This window comes from Schistocerca serialis, chromosome 7, assembly GCF_023864345.2.
Source record: "Schistocerca serialis cubense isolate TAMUIC-IGC-003099 chromosome 7, iqSchSeri2.2, whole genome shotgun sequence".
In the NCBI taxonomy this organism is placed as follows: Eukaryota; Metazoa; Arthropoda; class Insecta; order Orthoptera; family Acrididae; genus Schistocerca; species Schistocerca serialis.
In genome coordinates, this window is record NC_064644.1 from 458,433,467 (window position 1) to 458,449,577 (window position 16,111).

The 16,111-nt window shown below is 43.1% G+C and overlaps 1 protein-coding gene and 1 pseudogene across 4 annotated transcripts in view; one reads left to right on the forward strand and one right to left on the reverse strand.

Annotated features, from left to right (window-relative positions):
• Positions 1-16,111, forward strand: part of LOC126412339 (ankyrin repeat and death domain-containing protein 1A-like) — a 692,368-nt gene that overhangs the window by 381,845 nt on the left and 294,412 nt on the right. The window lies entirely within an intron of this gene.
• LOC126413671 (5S ribosomal RNA) lies at positions 157-274 on the reverse strand (annotated as a pseudogene).

Below are 16,111 nucleotides of genomic sequence, written 5' to 3' on the forward strand. Positions count from 1 at the left end.
GCCGTGTCATCCTCAGTTGAGGATTCGGATAGCAGGGGCGTGTGGTCAGCACACCGCTCTCCCGATCGTTACGATGGTTTTCTTTGACCGGAGCCGCTACTATTCGGTCGAGTAGCTCCTCAATTGGCATCACGAGGCTGAGTGCACCCCAAAAAATGGCAACAGCACATGGCGGCCCGGATGGTCACCCATCCAAGTGCCGGCCACGCCCCACAGCGCTTAACTTCGGTGATCTGACGGGAACCGGTGTATCTACTGCGGCAAGGCCGTTGCCTTCTTAATGCTTAAGGCATGATGATAAAAAATTATTGTAATGAGAATTCCGAAACTGAGCTGCTTTGAGGATAGATTGTCAATTCATATAGTTTCTTCTAATTAATCTAGGACTCGTATCTGTCTCTAACACCGCTGCATTCAAAAGCCGTTTTATGTCAAACCGCTACGGTCGGATGTATCACTGGTGTCTATACCAATTACGTAATGAGGTAGACGATACTGTATTCAATCGTGAGGTCATTTCGTGTACTGAAGTCCGTTAAAAGCATTAATTTTGCTTGTGCTGCTCGTTACATACCGTGGGAATTAGAGAAGTGTGATAGGAGGAACAATATTTTTGGTCAGGTGGGTTCAGTTTTCCAACTGGTAAAGCAGATAGTGTTAACGTCTCCTCCCTCTTCTTCTTCTTCTTCATGTATGCACATATTAATTCTGTTCGCTGCTTTATGTTATCAACCAAGATATCCTTCTTCACCCTTTCCTTTTACCATCGATCTTCCCTTCTAGTATCAGTTGTGGAAGGACAAGTTTGATGCTCCCCAAGACATATCATGGCTCTGCAGTCTTCTTTTTTCTTGTACCTTCTCGCTGTTGGTGTATTCGTAAAAATGCATACCGATGTATTGTTAGTTATTTTTTCATCCTGCGATAAATCCACATTTTAAAAGCTACTATTTTCTTTGCTGTTGGCATATTTACTGCCCATTCTTCAGAATCCATAGAAGTACGCCACCAGATGTAGCATCTTACCAATCGAACTTTAAGGTTTAGGTCCAGATTTGTATTTGTGAGAGTTTTCTTGAAATTTACGCGTTCTGGGCGTTCTTTGCGCATTTCTTGTCAAGTATTTACATAGCCCCATACCTGAGAGGTATCAAGTGTCTTCCGAAAAATGAATACCAAATAGTGATATCGGTCTACAACTATGAACAGCATAGTGAAGTATTATTGTGGCGACGATACTCACAAAGCCAACATCCATCAACAGTAGTACAAGCGTATATGTGTACAAGCACCATAATTAATGAAGAGGAGAAAGAATATACGATGAAATAAAAGAAATTATTCAGACCGTTAAGAGAAATAAAAATGTAATTATTTTAGGTGACCAGAATTCGGTAGTAGGAAAGAGAATAGAAGGAAGAGGATGCAGATTGGTTGAATTTTGCGCAGAGTGCAACCTAATCGTAGCTAACATTTGGTTTTATAAACGTGAAAGAAGGTTGTACACGCCTTAGAGATATGGAGATAGCGGAGATTAAGAAACTAGGTTTTACACCGCAAATATATTTAGGAGTAGATGAGGATTCTGACCATAACTTATTGGTTGAGAACTACAGATTAAAACAGTAAATTACAGAAAAGCAGGAAAATGAGTATACATACTTAGGAAAAAACCGCGCAATACCGAAGAAGTAATGACTGTAGAGTAATGAAATTTCGGGAATACACTTGTCTGGGTAGCACGTTTAAGTGATTAACATTGCAAGATTTCAGGTTAACGTAAGCGCGAGATAAGCCATTGCAAATGTGAAATCCTGATAAACTAATAACAGGTGTAGCCGCCAGAGTGTTGATTGTAATCATGCAAAAATGCATCCACTGTGTTGTAGATGTGCCAGGTGTCAGTTTGTGGGATGGACTTCCATGCCTGTTTCACTTGGGCGATCAATATAGGGCTGCATTCCTCCCAATTCTTTCAGCAATATTGCAGAAGGAACATCCAGCTTCTCGTAGCCCTGTTGAGCAACCTCTGCCAAACTCTGTGAGGTGCTGACAACGGAATATTTTTCGGCTTAAAGGCACTCTTGATTAACATCAGCTCACTACATCCAATCTCAAAGGCAACTAACGCTCACGACTATTACAGCATAGGCCACTACCGCCACTCTTAGGCTACTGGCACGAAATGTTAATGGACATGACCTTTCAGATGTTGCAACACGCCCAGTAACTTCGTTTATGGCACACAACTCTTCTTAGTGTGGTGATTTTTTTCTCTTCACTGTATGACCCCTCTGACTTGAAAGAATCGACCGTTGGTGGGAGTTTCAAAGATATCAGTACATAACTATTGAGTGAAACAAGGCGAAACGAATACAATGGGAGATGTATGGATAACTTTGAGAGGTGAAATTGTGGAGGAAGAAAAGGAAAAAAGAGGAATACAAACGGAAATCCTGCGATAATGTAAGAGATACGGCACACAACTGAAGAAATTAGAAAATGATCAGTAGAGACGGTGAGAGAAAATGGTCGCTACTAAACAAAGAAGAGGAGGCCGAAAGATGTGAATATTACTGAACCATCAGCTTGATAAGGTTGCAAAATAATAGTACGCATTTTTAGAGGAGAATACAAATACAGGTGAGAAACTCTCTTGAGGAACATCACTTTGGGTTCCAAAGAAATGTAGGAACACACGAGGCAATACTGACCTTGTGATCTCTCTAATAAGATATAGAAAATATACATGTACAATATTGGTATATTTGAGGCGAGGTTTTGACTATGTTGTCCGTAGCTCGTGGTCTTGCGGTAGCTTCTCGCTTCCCGCCCACGGGGTCCCGGGTTCGATTCCCGGCGGAGTCAGGTATTTTTCGTGACTGGGTGTTGTTGTGCCGTCATCGTCATCCTCATTCATCCCCATTACAGTTGGAGGAAGACAATGACAAACCACCTCCACTAGGACCTCGGCTAGTACAGCGGTGCGGGTCTCCCGCATCGTCCCCTACGCTCCTCGGAGTATAGGATCTCATCTCTCGACTGTGTTCACAGCACACTTTGAAATTCTGAAGCTAGGAGGGCCAGAACACAGGCAGTGCAATGTAATCTGCAATCTGTGTAGAAACGAGATTGCTGTTCAAAGAGTTGAGGGCACGAATGTGAGACAGTAATTGAGATGGAATGGAGATAAGGTTGTAGCATATTCCCCATGTTATTCAGCCTGTACAATGAGCAGGGAAGGAAGGAAAACTGAGAGGAACTTGAAAAGGGAAATGAAGATCAGGGGAAAGAATTAAGAGCTTTGAGGTTTACTGACGGCACTGTAATTCTGTCAAAGACGATAAAGGACTTAGAACAGCAGCTGAATTGAGTCGTATAATAGGGGTTTAAGGTGAAAATTAAGAACAATAGAATGTTCATTAGAGAACGTGTTCCGGCGTAAAGTCAAGCTCCCACACGGCAGTCGGGAACGACGGTGCAGAGAGGGCTGTGAAGGAGACGTAAACTAATTGCACAATGACCAACCCCTACAGCAGCGGCCTCTGTGAGAAGAAGACATAAGCCTCGACCAGTCGGGGCGCACTTCTACAGGAACATCGAGATTAGTCACTTCAAGACCAGCGACTTAGCAATTGTATATACTGAAGAACGTTACTTTGTCTCTCGCCCTTTGCTTACGACACATCTGATTAACACAAAGTATTGTAATCATTTCCTTTTGTAATAAAATTCGCTAATACGATTTGCTTGAATTTTTGTCTAGCGGTCAGAGAAAGCAGGTTTCCTATGTACCCCCTAGTTGTCGAGAAGACAGGATTCAACAGAATGTAGATGTATTAAAACTGGGAATTATATCTGAAAAAGACACCCAAGAATTGGTAGATGAGGGCAGCAAAACAACTAGCTTTTGGCCAAAGTAGAGATAATATAAAACGCAGACAATAAGTAGTTTAAACAGTAATAGAAATTTAAGCCTTAGGATTTGTTTTCTAAAAGATTTTGCCCTGAAATTAATCGTGAAGAATAAACGATGCAGAGAAGTAGATAATACAAACTTTTCAAACATGGTATTAGAGAAAAATGTCGAAGATTAGGTGGGTATTTTGTACAACTAATGAAGAGACACTGAGTCAAGGAGAAAATTACATGTGGCCAAACTTGACTGAAAATGAGGAGCGTCTGACAGGATGCATTCTGAGGCGTTAAGGAATAACCAGTGAAGATAGAGGAAAGCATGAGGCGTAAAATTACTAGACGCAAAGTCGTAGACTACAGTAAGAAGATTCAGGTGGATGTAGATTGCTGTAGATATGCAGAAATTAACATATTTACATGCGATATACTTGTCTGGAGAGGAGCATCAGACCAGTATTCGGACTAAAGACAACAACAACAATGAATTAACTAACGAAAAGCCGATTGGGTGGAAGTCTCGCGGCTATAACGCACGCACTCTTAGCAGTGTGTGTTGCGCTAACTTATGGCTTTACAGGTTTACTCGGAAAAATTAATTGACGAGCTCGAATTAACACCCTGCACTGCTGCGTTACTAAATCAGTCAAAATAAGGGTCGTCAGTCCTTCAATGACCCGTCACTTATTAAGGAAAGATTATCTAGGTGTTGCCGGTCTGCATTTAACTCTTTTTTACGAGAGCCATCATCCATTATTTTACAAGGCTTATATCTCTTCTGTCGCTACACGACGGCAGCTCCTGTAGTGATAAGACAGTGAGATTCAACAACATAAATTTTGTCTGGGACATATTGCTCATCCCTCTATTCTCGCCAACGTTTTCGGGTGGTTTCCCTTGGTTATAAGACAAATGATGGGCCCGGGAATTCCCTATTATATGCCGCGCGGGGTAGCCGCGCGGTCTTGGGCATCTTGCACGGTTCGCGCGGCTCCCCTGGTCGTAGGTTCGAGTCCTCGGGCAAGGGTGTGCGTCTGTTGTCGTTAGCGTAAGTTAGGTTAAGTTAGTTTAATTAGTGTTTAAGCCTAGTACCGATGATCTCAGCAGTTTGGTCCCATAATCCTTACCACATATTTCCAAAGTTTCCCTACTATATATACTCCCAATCTGATTTCTCTCTGTCCCCTTCCCAGTCTACTGGGATATTTGCCTGAAACGAACAAAGTTTGTTCCACAAGTGTCATAAGTAGGGAATGAAGGTTGTGAGGAAAAGGATATTTGTTACTGAATAAAATGCGGTGTAGAGATCTATACATTATTCCTCTCTCAAACACAAGAACAAACCCACAGACACACACTTTTTGACTTGTATAATTTTTCTTGAGTCTTCCGTCTTCTAACTAGTTTGATATGGCTCTCCACGAATTCCTCTCCTGTGCCAAACTTTTCATCTCAGAGTAGCAATTGCACCCTACGTTTTCAATTATTTTCTGGATATATTCCAGTCTCTGTCTTCCCCTACAGTTTTTGCCCTCTACAGCTCCCTCTAGTACCATGGAAGTTATTCCCTAATGTCGTAACAGATGTCCTATCATCACGCCCTTTCTTCTTGTCAGTGTTTTCCAAATGTTCCCTTCTTCGTCGATTCTGCGGAGAACCTCCTCGTTCCCTACCTTATCAGTCCACCTAATTTTCAATATTCTTCTATGGCACCACATCCCAAAGGCTTCGATTCTCTTCTGATTTTTCCACAGGCCATGTCAGATTCCCATACAATGCTTTGCTTCAAACGTACATTCTCACAAATTAATTCCTCGCGTTAACACCTGTGATACTAGCAGACTTCTCTTGGCCAGGGATGCCTTTATCGACAGTGCTAGTCGACTTTTCATGTCCTCCTTGCTCCGTCCGTCGTAGGTTATTTTGCTCTGTACGTAGCTGAATTCTTTAACTTCGTCTGATTCGTGATCCCCAATTGTAATGTTAAGTTTCTCGTTGTTCTTATTTCAGCTCCTTCTCATTACTTTCGTCTTCCTTCGATTTACTTTCAATCCATATTCTGCACTCAATACACGGTTCATTCCATTCAACACATCTTAGAGTTCTTCTTCACTTTCACTGAGTTTTGCAATGTCATCAGCGAATCTTATAATCGATGTCCTTTCACCCTGAATTTAGACTCACTCTTGAACCGTTCTTTTATTTCTCTCATTGCTTTTTCGAGGTATAGACTAAAAAATAGGGACCAAAGAGTGTATCCTCATCTTGCACCATTTTTAATCCGAGTACTTCGTACTTGGTCTGCCAGTCTTATTGTTCCCTCTTGGTTCGTGTACATACTGTAGATTAACTGCCTTTCGCAATAGATTACCTCTATTTTTTTAATAATTTTTAACATATTGCACTACCTTACATTGTCGAACAATTTTTCGAGGTCGAAAAATCCTGGGATGTGTCTTGATCTTCCTTCAGTCTTGCTTCCATTATCAACCACAACTTCAGAACTGCTTCTCTGGTGTATTTACCTTCCCTAAACCCAACCTGATCGTCATTTAACATATCCTCAATTTTATTTTCTATTCTTCTGTACATAACTGTGGTGAGCAACTTCGATACATGAGCTGTTAAGCTGATAATGCGATAATCCATGCACTTGTCGGATTTGGCTATTTCGGAATTGTGTGGATGTTTTTTCCGAAAGTCAGATGGTACGCACCAACGTGAATAGTCGTTTTATTGCCATCTACCCCAATCATTTTACAAATTTAGATCGATTGTTCTCTATTTCTTGTGCCTTATTTGATCTCAAGCCTTCCAAAGCTTTTTTAAATTCCGATTTTAACAAGTGATCCTATATCTCCTTGGCGACTTATGTTTCTTTGTCGACACGTCATCAGACAAGTCTTCCCTCTCGCAGACGCCTTCGATGTTCTGTTTCCACCTACCCGCTCCCCCCTCTGTATTTAACACCGGAATTCACATTGCACTCTTAATGTTCCCGCTCTTGATTTAAATTTCACCGAAGGTTGTCTTTACTTTTCTGTATGTCCTGTCGGCAATCATTTCTTTTTTGATTTCGTCCCATTTTTCATACAGCCATTTTGCCTTCATTCCGTGCACTTTCTATTTATTACGTTTCTAAGTGACTTGTATTTCTGTATTCATGAATTTTCTTGAAATTTTTTGTATCTCCTTCTATCGTCAACCAGCTGAAGTATTTCGTGTGTTATCCATGGTCTCGTCGTAGCTGCCTTCCTTGAATCTACTGTTTTCTTTCCAACTTCTGTGATTGGCCTTTTTAGAGCTGTCCATTCCTCTTCAATTGAAATGCCTACTGAGCTGTTCGATAACGCAGTATCTGTAGCCTTGGAGAACTTCAAACGTGTCTCTTCATTCCTTAGTACTTATGTATCCCACTCCTTTGCGCCTTTCTTTTTTCTGACTAGGGTCTTTAGCCAATTTATCGTCGCTACTAAACTGTGATCTGAGTCTATATCTGATCTTGGGCACACCTTACAATCCAGTATTTTGGAATCTCTGCGCGAGCATGATTTAATCTAACTGAAATCTTCCCGATTCTTCACGCTTTTCCGAAGTATACCTCCTGCTCCTCCTGTGATTCTTGAACAGAGTATTCGCTATTACTGATATTTATTACAGAACTCAATTAATCTTTCTCTTCTCTCGTTTATACTACCAAAACCATATTATCCCGCAACCCATTCTTACACTCCCCCCTACCTACAAGCATATTCCGATCTCTTATGGCTACAAGATTTTCAACTCCCTTTACGTACTGAATAACGCGTTCAACATCTTCATACACATTCTTCGCCTTGCAACGTCAGCATGTACCTGAGATATCATTGTCGGTGTTGGTTTGCTGTCGGGTCTGATGAGAGCAATCCTATCACTGTACTGCTAACAGTGGCTCACTCTCTGACCTACTTTCCTATTCATAACGTATCATACTCCCGTTATACGATGCTCTGCAGTTACTGGTGTTACCATAAACTCGCCTTACCAGACGTCCTTGCGTTATTTCCATTTCACTTCATTGACCTCCATTAGAATTACAATGGTCCTTAGCATTTCCTTTTCAGATTTTCTAGATTACCTGCCATGTTCAAACTTCTGACATTCTACGCCCCGACTCGTAGTACGTTATGTTTTCGTTGGTTATTCGGTCTATTTTTCACGGTCACCTCGTCCTTGGTATTCCCCTACCGGAGCTCCGAATGGGGGACTATTCCGGTATCTTTTGCCAATGGCAAATCATCATGACGCTTTTTCAATTACAGGCCACACATCCTATGAATACTCACTGTGCCTTTAATGCAGTTTTTCCATTGCCTTCTGAATCACATGCCGTTGATCATTGCTGATTCGTCCGCCCTTAGGTGCAGTTTCGCTTCCCAAGGGCAAGAGAGTGCCCAGAACGTCTATCCGCTCCTCTTTGGCAAGGCCGTTGGCTGATTGAAAGTGATTTCTTAAGCGGGAAGTTTTCGGCCACCACTTTTTATGATCTTTATTCAAAATTTAATTAGTGGGGAGGTTCGAACCTGGGACCAAAGACTTTTTTCTTACGGAAAAAGACGCTACCCCAAAACCTCTTGTAGTGCATGCTTAATGCATTGACTAAATAACATGGGGTATTGGCTACCACTCTCCCCATTTCTTGTTTTCTAAATTTCTCTTTACCTTTCTCACCCGTCGACTCGTATATCTGCAATCTTGTTCCTGTGTGCATTGTACATGAACTTCCGCTCCCACTGTCCTATCTCTGATCATTTCAGAATTCCAAAGGCTATGCTCCACTCAACTATATAGAAGAGTCTACCTTGATACTTTCTTCCATAGACATCGATTAATCAAGCATTTCAAGATTTTAAACATGGCTGCAACAGCAACTGTTGAAATTCTTCACGATAAAGGATGACAGCCAAAAACAGTTGCAGGATAAAAATTTATTAAAATTCTTGACCAAGGTTTCGGTACATATAAATATACCTTCATCAGAAGTAAAAAATCTAGAATTAATCTCCATTGCATGATGTAATTTTAGATTTTTTGCTTCTGATGAAGGTATATTTATATGTACCGAAACCTTGGTCAAGAATTTTAATAAATTTTTATCCTGCAACTGTTTTTGGCTGTCATCCTTTATCGTGAATCAAGCATTTACATCGTCTTCTAGTGTTCCTTCGGCTTTCTTCCCACCTGTAGCAGGATACGCGGTTTGCAGTTGCTTTTATGTTTACTTGATAGATGGATGCTGTCTCCTTTTCCACAGACGCAAAATATCGTATGTAAATCGGGTAATCTTTTATCTATACATTATTATGGTAAATGTTTGCAGTATTTATGTAAAGTAGGTGCGGAATCAGCTGTTTCTTATCTTATGTGCGAGAAAGCCCTTAACTAGGTTCGTTTACCAGTCATTGTGGTGCCTTTATTCCGTTCTGTTCTGGCATATCTCCCTGTCCCTGGAACCAGTACGTTGCGTATTCTGATAAAGATTCAGAGCAGATATCGGCGTCCACCGATAGCCATATGTCGACGAGGGTGGCGTTCCAGTTACGGTTGTATCCCGTGTATGATAGATACTGCGTTCACAGACAGTTTCATTGACTCATAGCCGACTTCTCAAGTGTGAATACTGCCTCGGCAGCGACGTTAGAGTCTAATGTCTAACAACAGATTCTGTTCAGGTTGGGAAGGCCTGTGCAGTTTTCATTGCATGTAACTGCTGACACAACAAAATATGGAGATTAATGACTGCGTTTTAAATAAGTTTGTGCAACAACAACAAAAATGTGTTTTTTTTGTCACCAAACGCGTTTCGAATAATTCATACAAAACATATTTACATTTTTGCCTCCTTTCTAGGTCTTATTTACTATTTTGACTGCTTTCTAGATCCAAGAATAGTTCGTTACCAAACTCACTTAGGCGTGAGTTTAGTTACTGCACTTTTTTGTTCAATTATCGCACAAAGAAAGCGCCGTCCGCTTACACATATCGGAGATATTGCCTCATTTGACGCTACTATGTTTTGCCTAATTCCACACTGCTTTGTAGCACCACGCATTTCTTGATCAGGAACATGTCATAATGTTGCACCACTACCGTTGTCTGAATAATTCTGGCTAAACATGTCTTTGCGTGTATTGTTTTGCCAGCTCAACCGCTAGTTTTGGTTTTTATTTTATCTAAAAATGTTCCTTTCCAGTGTGGTCTGCTATACTCGTATTACATCGTTTCATTATCAAGTGGTTCAACTGGCTGTGAGCACTATGGGACTTAACTTCTGAGGTCATCAGTCCCCTAGTACTTAGAACTACTTAAACCTAACTATACTAAGGACATCACACACATCCAAGTCCGAGGCAGGATTCGAACCTGCGACCGTAGCGGTCACACGGTTCCAGACTATAGCGCCTAGAACCGCTCGGCCACCCCGGCCGGCGTTTCGTTATCTTCTATGCGTTCATTTAATATGCAAGTGAATTGAATGACTTGCAGAAGATCTTGTAGAGGAAGGGAGAGTGAGCTGGTGTGAGATGGAGAAAAGAAAGGGGAGAGAGGAAGAGAGAGAGATTGAGAGAGACAGAGAGAGAGAGTGAGGAAGGCAGAGAGAGAGAGAGGAAGAAAGAAACAGACACAGAGAGAGATGTGGAAAAGAAAAAGTTTTTGTTTTTTATGTGATTTGTTGAATGATTTTGTTTAGCGATTGGTTTCCAATATTTATCGCTAGGCCTGAATTCGAGATGACAACCGTTCATATCCCTAATGGGCCCCCCAGGCTTCGGTTTTCCGCTATTTTCCTAAACGGCTCCAGCTAAATTCCCGCATGGTTTCTTGAAAGGGGCATGCCAGATTTCTTCGTCTATCCTTTCGTGATTCGAGCTTGTGCTCCGTCTCTAATGACCCCGTTATCGACGGGAGGTTTAACTCTATTATTACTCCCTCCTTTTTCATGCAATATTTACCTGCTCATTAAGGTGTTAATCGTATGTCAGTGTTTTCTATATTCGATAGTTTTACTGAAAAGTCAACAGATATCTGATTTTATGGATTTTTATGACGCTCATGTCTTTTCTTATTGTGCTTGGCCTGTGATATTCCTGTTTAAGGTGGACTGCAAATGTTGGGTGGGAGTAGTATGTACTGTATTTCCATGGTGTGACATGCTTTTTAAATATTTTATCAAATGTCCTACCAGATTTAGTAGCAGTCTCTACAACTCAGCTGGTTGAAACCAGGCTGCTGGTATCCTTTGGATTTGGGTATTTGGATGTTATTCTGCATTGAATTATTCTCTTTGGAGACAATGCCTTTTAAATGGGTTGCCCGTTTCGTTTTATGAGTTTATTGTCGTAGGTCACTGTACGCCACAGATGGATTGAAACTACCTTCAATCTTATACTTCCTCAGAGTATTTATAAGTGGCATCACTGCTTGCTGAACTACCACACATAAATATAGATTACAGATTATTCAGCAATTTTCTATTCACTTCTTTACCAGAATTAGCAGCAATTGGTGTATAAGGGTAGGAATACAGAGAGCTTGCAACATGTAATTCCCAGAGGTGCTCACCTACGAGGTGGAATCCCAAATTTTCGGGACTGGTGCTGCCATCTGGAAAGTAGGAGTAGTAGATCTTCGCACCACTAGGTGGCGAGAGCTGCATATCTGATGAGTCAGTGTGCGGAGTGACCTTCAGCTCAGAAGATGTTGTGTGTCCACGGTGATTTCTGTAATACTCTGTGTTTGATGTGTGGCGATTTTACGATGGATCAGCGATCAGAACAGCACATGTGTATCAAACTCTGTCTGAATCTTGGGAAAATAGCTACGGAGACCCTTGCAATGATTCAACAAGTGTTTGGAGAACAGAGCATGAGCCGTACACGTGCGTTTGAGTGGCATGCTCGGTTCAGGGTCGGCCGTACAGACGTCGAAGATGATGTTCACACTGGAAGGTCCGTTAGGTGCACAAGCCAGACATTGTTGCCAAACTTCAACAATTGGTTCGTGCGGATCGACGTCGAACCATTCAAGACCTTGCGGATGAAGTGGGTATTGGTTATGGGGCACGTCAACAAATGTCGATTGATGGATTGGGCGTGTATTACGTCGCCGCAAAATTTGTGCCAAGTATCTTGACTGCCGATCAGAAGAAACAGCGTGCATCTGATGATCCGACCTTCTTGTCATGGGTTATCACTGGCGGCGAGAGCTGGATTTATGGTTATGACCCAGAGACAAAGCAACAATTGTGGCAGTGGAAGAGCCCGGACTCTCCAAGACCCTAAAAGGGAGACAGGTGAAGAGCAAAGTGAAGAGCATGATCATAGTTTTCTTTGATACCAAGGGAATTGTGCACAAAGTATTCGTCCACCCAACCAAACAGTGAATTCCGTGTACTACTGTGACGGTTTCGTGAGAACGTGCAGCGACTACAGTTGTAACTTTGTCGTCAAGGGAACTGGCTGCTGCATCACGACAACGCGCACTGTCACACGTCCTTGCTCAGCAGGACCTTTTTGGCAAAGAACAACATGCTGGTTGCACCCCAACCACCGTACTCGACAGATTTGGCACCTTGCGACTTCGCTCTATTCCCAAAACTGAAACTCAAGTAGAAAGGCTGTCGGTTCGACACTCTGGAGAGGATTCAAGAAGCATCGCTGGCGGTGATAAACACCCTCGAAGAAAGGACTTCCAGAAAACGTTTGACCAGTGGCAGAAGCACTGGGACGTGTGTACGTGCGGATGGGAACTACTTCGAGGGTGATGGTGACTATTAGTCCAAAGGTAAAGTTTTCAACAGATGGCAGGACCAATCCCGAAAATTTTGGATAGCACCTCTTATATTCTACTCGGACTGGCTAAAAGACCTGCGGTTGGTGTAATGCAGTAGAGCTGCTTGGAGCTTGAGGAGAAGGGCGGCGAACCTCGTGGACGTGAGGTGGTAAGTTCTGAGCCTGCTGGGGAGCAGGCCTATCTGCATGACACTGAGTGATCCTAAGTGAGAGATAAAAGCTTTTTCTTCCTGCATGCAAACAATTGATAGAGTTCGCAAGTCTATTCTTTGTGTCTGAATGTTTTCCAGACGGCCGTGCGGTTAAAGGCGCTGCAGTCTGGAACCGCAAGACCGCTACGGTCGCAGGTTCGAATCCTGCCTCGGGCATGGATGTTTGTGATGTCCTTAGGTTAGTTAGGTTTAACTAGTCCTAAGTTCTAGGGGGCTAATGACATCAGCAGTTGAGTGCCATAGTGCTCAGAGCCATTTTGAACCATTTTGTTTTCCAGACGAGTGTTGCAATTAAATGAGTGTGCAATAAAATATAAATTTAAGTATATTGTTGCTACACGGCGCTGCCAAGTAGTAGGATCACTGTTCCGAAAGCTCATAACTGTTTCCCACTGAGACACATAAGTCTGAAATTTGGCTGAAAGTTGCCTACAACCTTCCTCTGTAATGGTAGGAAATGGTAGCGCCCTGTGACTTCACCCTTGGGCTCGCCGATGTTTCAAATAGCAAGGTGTCGCAACATGCGAAAAAAAAGGGCAGATCCCGCCAGTCCATGTGACGCGTAAAGTGAGTTAATGACGTCACAATGGCACGAAATTTCGCCACGCTTCTGTCCATCACCAGCGTCGACGTGTCACACGATGGGAATGTCGACAAAGCTCCTCTTACCCATAAATCACCCCTTCTTCTGACGCCTCTGCAATGGAAGAGAGAACAGCGACTCCCAGCGTCGAAATCACATGGTTTTCTTATGGGTGTCGGAGGAAACGTGACCCTCGTGTTTGCACCTTGTACTCCAGAGCAAAGATTGAAGTGACACTGCACTCCAAAGAAGTGAGATCACGTTCATTTGGGTCACTAGCCCACGACGTCCTTCGAGAGTGATTTAAGCTTGACGAAGGTATCAAGAGTATCAATTGTCAAGAACGTCTCCCTGTTGCTCATGGTACTACAAACTGTCTTTTCGACGGCGAAATGTGTGGAAATCAGGCCAGCCACTCTGGCCCAGTTCTAGGTGCTTCACTCCGGAACCGCGCGACCACTACCGACGCAGGTTAGAGCCTACCTCGGGCATGGATGTGTGTGATGTCCTTAGGTTAGTTAGGATGAAGTAGTTCTAGGGGACTGATGACCTCAGATATTAAGTCCTAGAGTGCTCAGAGCGATTTGAACCATTTGTGTGGAAATCATTCTACCACCAGGGGAAGCGGTAGTTTCACTGGCTTTTATGCCACCTTCTGAACCATTCTCGATCCATTCTGAGCGGCGGAGTACGTGAAATGTTTTCGTCGTCCACCCATAAGGAAAGCGCGTGATTTTAGGCTAGACGTCGCAGTTCTGATCTCGATCGCAAAGGCGTCAAAAGAAGGGCGAAATACAGGGTGTTTCAAAAATGACCGGTATATTTGAAACGGCAATAAAAACTAAACGAGCAGCGATAGAAATACACCGCTTGTTGCAATATGCTTGGGACAACAGTACATTTTCAGGCAGACAAACTTTCGAAATTACAGTAGTTACAATTTTCAACAACAGATGGCGCTGCGGTCTGGGAAACACTATAGTACGATATTTTCCACATATCCACCGTGCGTAGCAATAATATAGCGTAATCTCTGAATGAAATTACCCGAAACCTTTGACAACGTGTCTGGCGGAATGGCTTCACATGCAGATGAGATGTAGTGCTTCAGCTGTTCAATTGTTTCTGGATTCTGGCGGTACACCTGGTCTTTCAAGTGTCCCCACAGAAAGAAGTCACAGGGGTTCATGTCTGGCGAATAGGGAGGCCAATCCACGCCGCCTCCTGTATGTTTCGGATAGCCCAAAGCAATCACACGATCATCGAAATATTCATTCAGGAAATTAAAGACGTCGGCCGTGCGATGTGGCCGGGCACCATCTTGCATAAACCACGAGGTGTTCGCAGTGTCGTCTAAGGCAGTTTGTACCGCCACAAATTCACGAAGAATGTCCAGATAGCGTGATGCAGTAATCGTTTCGGATCTGAAAAATGGGCCAATGATTCCTTTGGAAGAAATGGCGGCCCAGACCAGTACTTTTTGAGGATGCAGGGACGATGGGACTGCAACATGGGGCTTTTCGGTTCCCCATATGCACCAGTTCTGTTTATTGACGAAGCTGTCCAGGTAAAAATAAGCTTCGTCAGTAAACCAAATGCTGCCCACATGCATATCGCCGTCATCAATCCTGTGCACTAAATCGTTAGCGAATGTCTCTCGTGCAGCAATGGTAGCGGCGCTGAGGGGTTGCCGCGTTTGAATTTTGTATGGGTAGAGGTGTAAACTCTGGCGCATGAGACGATACGTGGACGTTGGCGTCATTTGGACAGCAGCTGCAACACGGCGAACGGAAACGCGAGGCCGCTGTTGGATCACCTGCTGCACTAGCTGCGCGTTGCCCTCTGTGGTTGCCGTACGCGGTCGCCCTACCTTTCCAGCACGTTCATCCGTCACGTTCCCAGTCCGTTGAAATTTTTCAAACAGATCCTTTATTGTATCGCTTTTCGGTCCTTTGGTTACATTAAACCTCCGCTGAAAACTTCGTCTTGTTGCAACAACACTGTGTTCTTGGCGGTGGAATTCCAACACCAGAAAAATCCTCTGTTCTAAGGAATAAACCATGTTGTCTACAGCACACCTGCACGTTGTGAACAGCACACGCTTACAGCAGAAAGACGACGTACAGAATGGCGCACCCACAGACTGCGTTGTCTTCTATATCTTTCACATCACTTGCAGCGCCATCTGTTGTTGAAAATTGTAACTACTGTCATTTCGAAAGTTTGTCTGCCTGAAAATGTACTGTTGTCTCAAGCATATTGCAACAAACGGTGTATTTCTATCGCTGCTCGTTTAGTTTTTATTGCCGTTTCAAATATACCGGTCATTTTTGAAACACCCTGTATGAGTAAGAGGGGCTGCGACGACCGTCCCATAGTTTGACACGTCGACAGTGATGGTGGGCAGAACTATGGTGAGATTTGGTGCCAATGCGACGTCATTAACCCACTTTACACGTCACATGGACTGGTGAGGTCTGGCCTTTTTATGGGTGTGTCGACACCTTGGTATTTGAAGCGTCGTCGGGCACGAGGGTGACGTCATAGTACGACAGGCTTTTGCACCATTA